The sequence below is a fragment of the Thalia democratica genome, chromosome 8 (assembly GCF_965202585.1).
Source record: "Thalia democratica chromosome 8, ktThaDemo2.hap1.1, whole genome shotgun sequence".
Lineage (NCBI taxonomy): Eukaryota > Metazoa > Chordata > Thaliacea > Salpida > Salpidae > Thalia > Thalia democratica.
This window is the reverse complement of record NC_139172.1, coordinates 37,400,366-37,415,797: the sequence shown is the minus strand read 5'-3', so window position 1 is coordinate 37,415,797 and position 15,432 is coordinate 37,400,366.

Genomic DNA, 15,432 nt, shown 5'->3' with positions numbered 1-15,432 from the left:
ATATTTATTCTTTCAAGACTTTATTATGCAAATTTAATATAAACAAATTATTTCACTTTTAATAAAGTTAGGTTTGTGTAAAAGTCTTTTTAAGCGACTTGATTTACTAAATGATACTAGTTTATAGATTGTATGTTAGTAAACTAACAAAAATACCTTTACTATTTCAAAAGTATACCATGATCGTTTAACTTAAATATAATTTTGCAATGAAGTCAAAAATAAAACTAACAGTTCTTTATAGTCTGTAAGAACCAAATTATTGAAGAAATACAATATTACTTCTACTGTCATTTAAAAAATTAACAAATACACGATTTTGTTTCACTAATGTTTTCGTTTAAATAAAACATTTTCGAAAAAAAAAACGGCTGAATTTTTTCTTTATGTGTTGCTGTTTATATGTTTTATAAATGTTTAAAAAATGCTAAAACTGTTTTTAATCTTGTTTTTACAATACTAAGATCTAACTACATTAATCAAATGAGATTTTTAAATGGTGTATTTTGGTTCCAAGCTTTAATTGTTATTTATAGTGTTTATTTAAATTTAATATAAAAACTTCAATTACTTTATATATTTAGAAAATTTTAATTTCTAAAGAGCTTTCACTGATAAGCTTTAAATGATTTAACTATAATTTTTGTGAGTTATGGTTTTCTAAAATTATAGCTCAGCTATCGCACCTTTAGTAAATAGTTTTCAATGTAATGAGAATTAAAAAAAAAGATATTGAAATTTAGTATGTTTTACTTATATAACTACTTTTATTTTATTTTAAGAGTTAAACTTTAAACTTAATTTGATACTTTAATTTTAGATGTTTATAATCACGGTGTTAGTATTATAAAAAAAAAAAAACGTTTATAATGTTTGTATTTTACAGAAAATTGTAGGTGCTGAATATAAATTTTTAAGCTCTTAATAGAAACTCAATTAGTTTTCCACTTGCAAACTAATGTTTAAGTTTAAATTTTAGGTATTAGGAATTTATCATTAAGGTCATATATTTATAAAAATTAACTGTATTTTATTACTTCTAAGTTATAAATTTTATAAAAAAAAAATCAAATTACATGCTCTGTATAAAATCAATCAAAATTAGGAAAAATACAAACTTGACTCGTTATTAATCTTAAGAAGTATCTATATTTTTTTATTGTTATAAAACTTGTTTAACTTTTATGACTTGTAAGAATTTTAAACCATTTTAAATAAGCTAATTATTTAAAAATTAGAATTGTTCAAGTATTTAAACTTTATACTTATAAAGATTTTTTTAAACGTTTGACTCTGCACCTAGAAATTATTAATATACTTCTGTTTTGTACTTAAATAACACATGAGAAGTTAAGCTGCTGTTAAAGTAATAAACAACACTATCTATAATTAAAGCTACGTTTTTATGAATAATTTCATTAAATAGAACATAAGCATAGTTAAAAATCTACAAAAATGAATGTATTTAATACAAGTAAATTATTAATAAAAAATGAACTTTTTTTTTTCATTTCACATCAAAAAGTATCTAAGATTAAAGTATTAATTTTTTTCAATTTTTATATTCCTATAAAAAAGATATTTTTTAAAAGAACATATATTTTTTCGTTTAAATAGATTAAGTTTATTTATAAAGTTTGAATATTCTTATAGGTTAGAAACTAAAATGAGATACTTTTTTTAGATAATTTATTTTTTCCCATTTATTTACTGGTTATATACTTCTTCTTAATTCATTGTATACAAACAAACACATAAAATGAGGGTAAGAGAGTTTAAGAAGCTTTCATAAAAGGTATACAGTCCTAATTCCTTATCGTTTAATTAGATAAATGTTTAAAGTACTAAAAATAACAAAAACGTTAGTCTTAGTTTGACGAATCAACATTTTACTTTAATATTTTTGCTCCGTAAGCTTATTGTAAGTTGAATAGCTTAAAACTTATTTTAGTAAGTCAAAACTATATAATTTTGGATTTTATTAAAACTTATGTTCAGTAACTTTATATTTCACCAGTAACGCGTACCTAAATTTTAATTTTATGGCAAAAGTAAAAATTTCATAACATAAAAGCTGCACTACGATAAATTAAAATCGTTTTATTTATAAGATACACTTTTAGTTTCTAAGTTAGGTATGTTTGTTTAATTTATTTTATTATTGCTTTGCAACTGTGTTTAAATTTATCACGTTCTCAACGTTTCCACGTCAGGCGAGAGCAGCATGTCACGAAAAAGCTTAAAAGGTTTATTTTTAATGACGACGTGAAGCCTAAAGGTGAACAGTCATCTATTCATCAGCACCTCCTCAACAACCCTGTTTGTGCCGAGAACTACCTGGATAACAGGTTTGAAATCCTATCCCGAGCTAGAAACACCTACCATCTTTCAGTTCTAGAATCTCTATTTATTAGATCTCGCGAGCCAAAAATTTGCAAACAAAGAGATTTTTACAATTTAAAACTTTACAAATAGGGTCTTTAGTAGTATTATTTTTGTTGTCGATCGTTATTGTCGTATTTTTTAATGTGCTTTTTATTTAATTTAGTTTAAGGTAAAAATTTCTACTATTTTAAATGTTTTTGTTTTAGCAATTTTGTTTTATAAATTACTTCAAGTTAGTTCAGTACAGCTCTATTCTATTTTTCAAACTTTTTCTAAACAGACTTTTATACTTTATGACGTAACTATTTTTTGTTAGACTTTTGAAATTCATTATATATAACTAAAATTACTCTACAATATTCATAGTTTTTAGCAATGTTATTCTGAAGAGAGCTAAACGAAATTAATAAATAAACTTTTTTCGAAAATGAGTCAGTTATGTTTAAACTTTTTAATTAAAACCAGTACCAAAACCAAACTATTAAAATAATTTTACTTAAACACAAATTTTGTTAAGTAGTTATTTAAAGCTTATAAGCTTAAAGTTCATTTTTTTCAATAAACAGCTCTCACTTGAATTGTACTGTACTACAACATTTAAATAAACTGTTAACTTAAAAGAAAAAATAGTAAAATAACATTAATCACTATACACATCAAAAACACCAAAAAAATAAATGTACGATATATAAAATTAGTTACTTTCATTAAAGTCTTTCAGTAGATTTTAAAAATTTGCGATTCTGTTTTACACCTTTTACCTAAAAACTATTTAAGCTGAAACTTCATTTTATACAAAAATATTTATTTGTAAAATTTGTGACTTACAAATCTAAATAAAGAAGAGTAAATAACTTTGTCATAAACTTGATAATGACTAAGCTATTTTGTTTTTTTTTTTCGCTTTAAAAAGTTGCTTTTGTAGTAAGCTATAATTGTTTGTATAACATATAAACTGGTAAGTTGTTATAACTGGTTACATTAATTTAACCATGTTAGTTTGTTTACGGAAAACAATTTTTTATGTAACTTGATTTTGTGCAATAGCAAGCTTTGAAAACTTAAACTATTGTAAAACTTATTTGTTAGAAAAAAAATCTGTTAGTAAAATTAGGTATGTGTGCAATTTTACTTAAGTGGCTTATTAACTTTAGCGTTTATCTTTAGTATTTATTTTCACTTTAAAAGGACCTACTTTAGAAACTGTTTAAATATTATTAGCATTGTTTTGGTAAAAAATTTAAATGACATATACATTAGCTGAATACTAATAAATGATTCAAATTTAAGAGTAAACTAGGCATATCAAGTTAAATTTGAGTTTGTAATACTTTTTAAACTATCCTTAAAGTTATGTACAACTATACGTAATTTTATTTTAGTATTTGAAAACAGTATTGTAGATAAATAGTTATTACCTAGAACAGAAAGTTTTTGTTCTTTAAACTACGTTTTAAAGTGATAAAATTACTTAACAAACACAGTAAAATCGACAACGTACGTGTTTATCCTAAAAAATATCTATTTCAAATAATGTTTAAAAAAAATTACATGATATATTATAAACGAATGAAGCAAACGGATAAAAAATTATCTTAACATGATTAATGGAACCATTTAAATTTTCTTTAATTGATTAAGATGTGTAATATGATATGAGAAAAAGAAAACTGTTATTTAGAAAAAAAAAATTAGTTACGAAAAAAGTAAAACTTGTCTTTAAACCGTAAGATACTTTTTGCACATAAAGTCCTTTTGTATGGATTTAAGAGGCATACCATATTGATTACCTTACTTTATCTATGTAGAAAACTACTAAAACTTAACTTAAGAACATTGAATTTAATGTAAAATTATTGAGGATTATTACTTTATTTAACCACATCTTTGCGTCAAAGCCATAATTAAAAAAAATGTATTAAACTTTGACGTAGGAATGCTTAGTCTTTTTAATGAACAAAACAATATGTAAAATTATAGTAATATTTGAATTAGTTTACGTTTGAAAAACCGGTAATCGGTAAAATTCGGTAATCGGTAAAACTATGTGATTTTAGAATAAAGTTAATTCTTTTAATAAGTTAAAATTTATTAAATATTTAAACAAAGTTTTTATTTCGACATTAGTTAACTTTTAAAATAAGTGAAACTCAATATTTAAAATATTTTTTTTGGTATAATTTAACGTTTTTTTGTTTAAAAATAAGTTTTAGTTTTAATTTTTATTGTTGATTGCTTTTCATTGTTTTAACAATCACTGTATTCCTTAGGTTTTTTAGCAACAATAGAAAAGTTTTTGAAAACATCTGAGTATTATTTCAGATATTACTAAGTTCGATAGAACTTAATTTTTTAAAATACAATTGTAAATCAGAGTTTCTTGTATAGTGTAGAATAAATAGTTCAGAAGAATTCTATAGAACATTATTTTTATTTCATTGATAACAGATAGTTATACAATAAGTAACGAATAAATAAAATATTGTTTGTCTTTATAAAATAGATTGAATAAACTCTTTAGAACAATAGTTTGAACAAAATATATTTTTAATAAATACAGATTAATTTTTCAGTTAAAGAAAGATATGAAAAATTCTTTAGAATAATAGGTTAATAAAAAACGTACTTGCGTCAAAAGAAAAATCTTGTTTTACTTCTATTTATTAATAAACTGTACATTTGTGTCAAAGCAAACTTGTTTTAGGTTCATCGATATAATAAACTATATTTTTGTGTCAAACAAATTTAGTTTCATCTTGTACTGTTTGTATTATTCTATGACAATGATAATTTCAAACATTACTATGCTTATTAGTTATAGCTTTATGTATAAAGAGAGTGCAGTCTTTTAAGTTGTCAGTTATGTTTAAACTTAGCATATAACTTTTTAAAATTATAAACGTTTAGAGCTACGGTAATTTTGAATTTATCAAAATAAAACACTTTTAATAGTCTGTAGTCGATTTATCTACGATTTTTTTGGAATAACAAACTTTATAAAGTTTTGTTTTATTCAACGGTAATTAAAAAATATGTATTACAAACAGAAAATTCAGAAATTAAATGAAATAATTAACTGCCAAAAATTAAAATCACTTTTTAAGGTAAACTGTTTGTGTTTAACTAGTAGATTTGAAAAAGTGGTTTATAAATTCTGATTATTTCAACTTGTTATTAATATAAGAAACTTAGCTCTAGTTAAATGAAACTATTTTATAATTGAGCAATCAAATTTTTTTTTAATAATTTATTTTATTCAAAACCAGCTTTCGGTAAAAACATCTTTTAAATTATAAAAAAATACAATATAAGTCTATTACTTTTAAGTTATTTATAAACCATACTTATTTTTTTCATGTACTTTAACAGAAATAAAAAATAATAAAAATGCAGTTGTTTTTGATTGCTTTCTGTTCAATTTTTGTACTTTCATCAGCAATATTGGTAAGTTTTTACTACTTTAATTTATAAAAAACATAATGTTATAAGAAACCTTATATTTATTATTCTATAATATAAAAGTAAATTAATTTAAATGAATATATTTTAAATCACTTCTTTTCACAAATAAAAAAATGTTATTTAAATAAATGTACAAAAGTATAAGTAAAATGTTTATCAATCTCTTTAAAATTATAAGCTTTAAATTGAATTTAAACTGTTGTATCATATTAATTTTTGGATTTTAGTAATAAGTATTAAATATGCATTTTGCAACAGTTTTATAAAAAAATCAAGGCGTAGATTACTGGAATAACTGTTTACATTTTTTAAATTAATATAAAACTTACAGTGTTTTTAATAAATTATTTTCCTAGAGACCTTTTAAATTTTAACAGTTAATGGTAATAAAACTTAACAGACGCCCGAATTGAAAATACGAACAAAGTTGAACGTTAAAGTGTTGACTCAGCAAGGAGTATTGATAACAAGCAGGTTGGAATCTGCAGGAGAAAAAGTCAAACAGTTTTACCAATCTAGAAAGCAAAAATTGCCAACTGTAAGTACAAATATAAATTCAGTCTTGTATAGGAGTGTATTTTCATAAGAACAGCTAAGTTACAGAAAGTTTAAAACTATCTATTAAGGTACAAACAATTTAAGTAGTCTATGTTTGTAATATATACTATAACCAAAACGTTCTTAAAAAAAAATAATTCAAATTATTAACACAGTTATTTTACTTCACTTTAAATTTTTAAGCTAGTTAAGCTTCAAATATTGTTTCCATCATTGTACTTTATTTAGTTATATTCTCAATAGTCTTGCTGTTTTTCAGTATGTTAACGTCCAAGTAACCGGTAGCAAATTCAAAAATACCTTCAAAGTTTACACTGTGCTGCTGATAGACGAGCCAGACTACGTCCAAGGAACGAATAAGAACAAAGCAATGTCCTTCTACCTGGAAAAAGATTCCAGCATCTTGAAAGACAAGAGAGTCTTCGGCAACCAGAAATTTAGCGACCGTGCTCTCGTGAGTTTGGTTATTTTGATTATGACGTCATAAATCTAAATCAATTTAAACTAACTGAGATATATATTTTTTTAAAATTTTTATTAAGAGCAAAATGTAGACACTTTTAGTTTTTAAGGTAGTTTATGTTGTTCTTCAATATGACGTCATCACATATCATTACTAACTGCTCCTGTACTTGATAGTTTAATGTCTACGCTACTTACTTTTAATGTTAATTTTCAGGTTTTCTCCAAATACAACAAGTACATGAACTTTTTCGTTCTCTATGTTGATAACGAATATTTTCCTGAAGAAGCTTAAATAAAGTTTTAACAGGTATAAAAAAAGTCTGTATTTTCTATAAAATACTTTAATTTAATCAGCTTCAAAAATTTTGTCAGTACTCAGTAAATACAAAACCCAGACTAACTAACTAATATGTATAATTGCTGTGTGTACTGAAATCAATAACTAAAATACATTTTTTTGTTTAAATAACATAAAATAAAGTTTGTCTTGTTTTAATAAGTTATAAACTTATTTGTTTGTGTCTTTTTAGATTCAACTCAGTTTATTTCTTTTGCAAGTCTTTTTTAAATATTTTTATAAGTTTTAAAACTTTAAAAATCACACTTTATATGAAGTATAACTTAACTTATCTTTGAAATTTAATTTACCATTGTTACTAAAATATTATACATTAAAAACATTCAATTCACAAAAACTTGTAACAATCGTTTTTTTTTGTAACAGATGCTATGAAAACGTTCTATAGATTTTTCGACGCAGAGATTTCCTTATTAACCTAAAAATAAAGAAAAGTTTTTCTTTTTATATATGAATAAATAGTTTTTAAAGTTTTATTATACTTGTTTTATCATTTAGTTTAGAATATCAATTGTGTTTTTAATAAACAAAAAAAAACAAAAGTGATGTAATGTTTTTAGTTTACTTAGTTTAAATACAGATCTTATAACCTAAAAATTAAATTTTATCCAAAAAAAAAAACAGTAAAACTTGTAAATCTATTTTAACTCTAGTTTACATTTTCTCGAAATAAAATTTGTTCTTCTTTTTCTACTTCTATATTTAAGTTTATTATTTGATTGTCATACTTTTTATTAATATACTTTGAAACATATATCTAACTAAGTTAAATTATAAGATGTTTACCTAGAAGAAAGTTTTGTACAATTTCTTTTTAATAAATTATAAAAACTTTATAATTAATAATTTATCAACGAATACAAAATCAAAAAACACACTGATCCAAAATATAAAAGAAAATTTTGTTTCTGTTCATGTTATGATCAAATAATTACAATCAGGCAAAGTAAATACTTTGTTTGAAATGCAATTATTGATAAAGTTCCTGTTGTTTAGCATTTGAAATGACTAACTACTTAATTCTGCTAACAAAATTTTAAACAAATCAAACACAAGATTGATTAATAATTTTTTAACTTAAAATTTCCTATTAGTTTTTTACATAATATAATTTTAAGGACAATGTCCTCTATTTAAATTTGTCATAAAGTATGAATTAAGTTTTAACTTTTAAATGTTTGTCATTTTTGTCGCCTCATGAAAGTACTTGATACATTTGCGCCTTGGTAAGTTTTCCATAAGCACTTGATAAAAGTAAAGGAACTTACATTTAGGAAGCAAAAAATAAAAATTCGCTGAGAGAAAAGCCAGTTCTTTCAAATCATTTCTGCATATAAGCTTAATTTTGCTTAGTGCAGGGCGGCATTTCGATTATTCGAGTAAAAATTTTCCGGCTTTTTTATAAGTTAAAGTATATAATACAAGTTACTAAGAAACAGTGTTTTTGTTTTTTCTTCTTAGGGTTATCAACTTTTTCCATCATTACGTTATCCGTTACGTCATATTAGTAAAAGTTGTCTATTTCATGATTCTCAGTTAGGTTTAGAGCTCAGTCAAGAAGCTTTAAAACTCGGACAGTGAACCTTACTCCCGACTCAAGCAGTTACTGTCCTAAAGCTGAAGAAAAATGCCCCAATTTATCTCCCAGCATAAACTTCCGAGTGGTTTCACTATACGGAATTTTCCCGAAATATTCAATAGTTGTTGAAAGCTTGATAGTGTCGTATCTGTGTATTTTTATGTAGTACCTTCTACAAGTAGTAATAAATACTATTGTGTACATTACTCTTTTAAACTTAATTTTTACATAAATACTTTATTTAAGTTAAATACTTTATTTAAGTTAAAACTAGTTGCTCTTATCAACAAATTTTATTACTTAACAAGTTATTAAGCATACTTACTTTTACAAGACTCTTGTTTTGTACACAATTTGTTTCTGATTTTATAAACTTATAACATTTAATTATTAGTCTATAAAGCCGGTATCAGATTAAGTAGTATTTATACAATTATTCATTTATTTATGAGTGCAGTAATAATGTTATAATATTTAAACTTTCTTAAATCGTCCTCTTAATATGTTATTTACCCAAACAATACAATACTAAGTTACAATTGCCTACAACTACTTTTTATGTTTAATGAAAAAAAATTGTGCAACAAATATTAAAAGTTTTCTGAAATATTGCGAATTCCATAAAAATCCAAGCTATAATAATAACAAAAAAAAACTTGGAGTAAGTAGTTAAGTTTTGACTATTTTTTTTCATTCAATACATTAGATAAATACTTATTAAAAAGATTTGCTACCTGTTTTCTTCATAATTAAGTAGCGATGCTAGAAGTTTTTCAATCGAGCATATGGGCTATATATAAAAAACAAATATAACATATATGAAAACTTACTAATTAAAATTTAAATGTAACCTTGGTATATATAGATGTATATTTATTTAATTATTTAATTACATAAAAACAATATATAATTTCGTCGAGGACGTCGAAGTGAGTTGTTAAAAAAAAATCCGAACAAAATTATTAAGTTCCGTCTGAGTATCACGAGTGCGATGAGGCTTCATCAACTGGAAAAAAATAAAAGTAAACTTCGAAATCAACAATTTGAATAGAAGTCTTGAAACCGTTTCAAGCGACGGGCTTTCCGTTATTAGCCATTTAACTGAACAAAGGCGAGTTGTTGTGAAAAACAAGCGTCGAAGAAAACCTGTGACGTCTTAGAAATCAATCCGAGTATGGTTCAATTGCAAAATGTATTTGATGCTCCGTCCGATGATCATATATATGACAAAATTCTATTACGAACTGAAAATTTTTAATTAACGTATTTTTTATTTAATATCATTTTTGTTTAATTTATTTATGCTACTTGTTAGCAGTTTTAGTGGTTTTAAACTTCAATATGCTATGGCTAATTATAACTGTTTAAAAAATGTTGTAAGTTATCATAAGTTAATTACAAAAATTAGTTTACTAACACAGTTTTTTTATTCGTACTTAAAATTTATTAGATTGTTATTTTTTCTGTTATTTTTCCGAGTTCGAAAGTTTCAAAATAAATATGTTTAACTAATAAACGTATAATGTTTAAATTTTATCAGTATTTATTTTAACAAGATAAACAGCTTAGTCATATAAAAAATAGTAAAAAGAAATGTGTAGAAACAAATATTATATGAATAATGTATGAATATGTAGTGTGTACAGTTAGTAGGATTAGTTGGTGATATCTAAAAACAAGTTGGGTATACTATATAATTTTTGTTTTATTTTATAATAACGCATTTTTTTTAGGCAATATAAATTCTTTTGGTTTTATAAAAGCTTAAATACTGTAATTTTATTTTTTTGTAAATGCTTTGTATATGCTCAAAATGTTTAAATAAAGGCGTCTAAAAAGTATATATTCAGATCAAAACAACACTTTACAGTGTTGTTAGAACGTGATAATTTTTATTGAAACTTTTGTGTTTATCGGTGAAAAAAGGATTTTTAAAAACTAAAACAATTGACAATATAAGTGGTTATATTTGAGCAAAACTCAAAAAAAAAAATCGGAGTGTATATTTTGTAATGTATTACTATGGTAACTAATCAATTTTAATTATAACTTATGTATTAATTTACACTTATAAGTTTTATTGCTTTTTATAAACTGATAATGCACACAATACTACACGTCTTATACTAAAAATTGTTCAAAAAAACTAAATACTAAGTAAACTCATTTGTTGTTTATTGAATTTGTAAGACTTCAAAAGTATAAACTAATATCACTCTTACTAAAATACATACAGCTTTTATACTACTTTTCCTACAAAGTCAACTTTAGTTAAAAAAATTTGATGCACCGATTAAACTTTATCTTACACATAATAAAAAAAAAGGTTTTTTGAAATTTTTCAAAGTTATATCGTTAATATATCTTTAATTCGATATCAAATTATTTTTCGCTTTTATTTTGTGCAAGACAACGCCAGAATTTTCTGCAAAAAACTTAGTCTTGAGTATATTTGACACTTTCAAAATGATTTTTTCGGCCTATTACGGAAGTATAAAATTTAAGAAATCGATCATTAATTTACAACGTCAAAAAAAATTAAATCAATTTAAGGCTTTCTAGTGAAATTAAACTAAAATGTAGGACTATTAAAGTTTTATTTAATGAATCATGACAAAAAAAACTACTTGATATAAGTATATATAAAGTTTATATATACAATAAATAAGTTATATTTTCGAATCATGATATGTTAAAAATATATTTACAACACCTAAAGCTAAAAAAAGAAAATTTAAAAACCAAGTTATTTTAATCTTACAAACATAATACTATAAACTATCTAAATAATAGTTTTTTTAGTAAGCGTGTTTTACCAAGCTATTTAATATTTTAGTGTTTAGTTAGACAAAAAGTAAAAAAAAAATCTAATTTAATCAGAAAACTACATTTATCCAAATTACAGTATGTAAAACAACAAAACTTATTTAGCAAAATCTCCTTGATTTGCTAATGGATATTAAAAGTACTTAACAAAATTACTTGTATCTAAAAAAAATTCCTGCAGTATAGATTTATTGACGATATTATGAAGCATGAAAGATTATCATACTTTAATAATCTCAAAAACTTAATCTTTGTATTAGTAAAATAAGTTGTTTATTTCCAACTGTATGTACTGTACATAGTACTTTGACTGTTTTATTTAAATTGTCTGAAAAAAAAACACAAAAACTATATGGCAACAGTTAAATTAAATAAAATAAAACTATTTAACTCGTTTACTTTATTAAAACATTATTTTTGATCTAAAACATATTAATTTAGTTTTTTGTTTAATTGAAGTACTCTGTTTTCTTTGTTTAGTACAAACTGTTATTATTAAAAGTCTAAAGACGGGCTAGATTCAATTAGTACTGTACTTCTATTGTATCAATAATTTTTTGAAAACTGAAAACAATAAAACGAGAAACTTTTCTTTAGTATTATTGAATTTTTAGCAAAATGTAGCTTTCAATTAGAAAGGTGCAGCTTGCGTGCATAACAGCTTAAAAAGGTACAACTAACGTACAGCTAGCAGGTCGGTCCAGTGAAAGAAGAAAAAGTAATGTTTTTGCTGGATAACAACTTATTGATAACAAAAACAAATTTAAACCGATATTTCTAATTAAGCTATAGGTTTTAGTTTACGTACACAATAGTGCTTATAAAGTTAATTTTGAGTTTTACGCTTTAAAATAAATTTAGTCAAAATTTTAAATTACTCACTTAAAAAGCTTTTTTTCTTCTATGTGCACTATCAAGCCCGTAAAAGGCGATTATGATTAGTTTATTAGATGTGTTTTCCAGTTCTACTAAAAGTGATTAACAGTCAACTATACATATTAATTGAAAGTATTATTAGCAGCTTAAAATAAATAACTTAGACCCCTGGATCCGACTCCGGAAACTTAATTAACTTTTTCTTTAGTTTGGTAGATCACTAATTGTTTTTATTAGTATTGCTTATTGACAAATTTAAATGGTCAGTAATAATTTAAATTGATTAGAGTAATAATCAGAGGTACATCGAAAACCAACAAAAATAGTCAAAATGATAACGGAACTCTGTTACAAAATGAATCACAAAAAAAGAGGGACTTTTGTTATATTTTGTTACAGTGTAAGTTAACCAGATATTTTATTATAATAATTGGATTTAGAAGCATTAATTGATTTATAAAATCCTGATATGTTTATTAAAGCTATAACAAAAAGTTACGTTTACCTAATGTTTTTTAAACATAGTAACCCCAAAACTATCACAAAAGCTATTACATTGTTTGTAATCTATTTGGATCAAAATAAAAAATTTAGAAAACAAAAATTGACGAAAAAAAGTCTACCGAAAGCACAAAAGTGTACAAAGTAGATGACTTTTTTTACGAAGATGTAAAGTACCTGGAAGATCTTGCCCTTGTGATGGGATTTGAACACGAAGACATCATTCTGTTCGAAAGTCTGACTTACCTTGAAACAGAGCAGGCTTTAGTGTATGGTTTGTTCGTTTACAAAATAGAAGTTCTAAAAAGTAGTTTTTTAAATACTTTGCACTAATAGTACAATATTATTAACAATACAACGATTTAAACATTTAAAAAAGATTTATTGCTAATAATAAAACCATAAGACTTATCATTAATCTGATATAATTGTAACAGGTAGCTGTTAAACTTGCACGAGCGTACGAAATTGCACGAGGGTACAAAATTGCAAGAGGAGACATAATTGCTCGAGGGCAGAAAATTGCATTAAGATACGTTTGCAAAAAACCACTTTTGCACGAGCAGACAGTTTTGCACGGAGACATTTTTGCACGGATTGATTTTGTTTTTACTATCACTGTTACTCTAAATTTACCCTCGGTCAGTAACTAGTTTTATTTTATTTGTTTTATTTTTTATTATTATTATTCATAATTAACTTATTTTTATTTACTTTTTTTTTTATGATAGTTTATATTAGTTTATACTAGTTATTTTTGTTTTTTTTTATTACCACTATTATTTCTAACCCTTACCCTAGGTCGGTAACTTTTTTTTGTTAATTATATTTCTAAATTATTAATTAATTTATTTTTATTTTTTATTTTATAATATGTTTTATCAATTCATTTTTATTACTTTTACCCCTAGTCCTCACCCTCGGTAAGTAACTTTTTTTATTTTTGTTATTTTATTAATTTTTCTTTCAGCTTTTTTTATTGTTTTTTTTTTATTCTTGTCAAAAATAACTCTCCGTGCAAAATTTTAAATCGTGCAAAGTTGACCCTTGGTGCAAAAGTATCTTCGTGCAATTTTGTGCACTTGGGAAATTTTGTCTTTGTGCAATTTCAACCCGTTTCCAATTGCAACATTACAAAACATTTTATAGTTAATTTGTTTTAGAGTTAATATTTTATTTTAAACTATCAGTAATTGTTTAAAAAAACTAGAATTTTTTCTTAATTGATAAAGATGACTTAAAAAGATTATAATAATGAAATCATCTATTATTTTTCGTGTCTTAACAAAAATACATATTATGTGCTTTAATATAATATATCTATTCGTTCGCAATTAAATACTGAAGTACATAGGTAAACACATTTGAAATATGATTATTAAAGTTTAGTACCTCAAAATAAAATTACAACTTTCAAGTATACCGCAACTTTTTATAATGACAAATAATTTAGTAACAGAAGAAGTGCAAAGAGCAGGTAGGGACCAAGATTGTTTGACTTGCGTAATACTTTCACACGGATCGGAAAACAGAATTATTTGCACCCAAGATGAACCGATTTCTATTGATAATTTCACTTATTTAATTTCTAAATCGTGTCCTGTTTTACTCGGAAAGCCTAAGATTATACTGAAAGCTGTTAATCTTGTTATTTTATGAAACCAAATAAATAACGTACTCTTTTGTTAAATTGATGTTGTTCTTTCTGCAAATAACATTCATACAATTTTATAGTTTCTTCTAAAAGAATAGAAATTTTATAGATGTAAAATTGTTATAATTAAAAGAAATTATCTGTAAAAGTTAACAAAGTTATATATTTTTTTTACTTGCAATTTTTATATCTTTAAGTTTAAATACATATATTTATTTTTTTATTCAACAATTCTTTTTAATTGTTTTTAAATGTATGCAATCAGTAGAAATTTGATGGTAGCAGAATAAACAAAACATTGAAAATTTTATTTATTCTTATTCTGTAAAAACTGTTTTTAGATGAAATTACTTAATTTTTATTTGTATTAAAACAGAGCTGCATGGGTTTAGAAAAAATGAATGGAAGTAAAATTAATTCTGAAAACATAAAACATCGAAATAGTGCATTAAATAAGTACAAAAAAACTGGAAAAAACGTAAACCATAAATCAGATATAAGTCATGAAGAGTTTGTGATTGTTGGTGTTGACGAAATTTCTAGTAGAGTATCAAAGCCAATAAACAAGGATTTTTTGATATTTAATTCAACTGTAGAAGGTAAGTTTGTATGGCTAATAGTTCTAGTAATTATCAAGTTAAATATCAACCAACCAGGTTTCTCAAAAGTAGGCAATTAGGGTGACTTTTATTTTCAGAGTTTATTTAATTTGTAAGAAATTGGTAAATAGACGTAAGTATTAAATTTTTATTTTTATTTAAGAGGTTT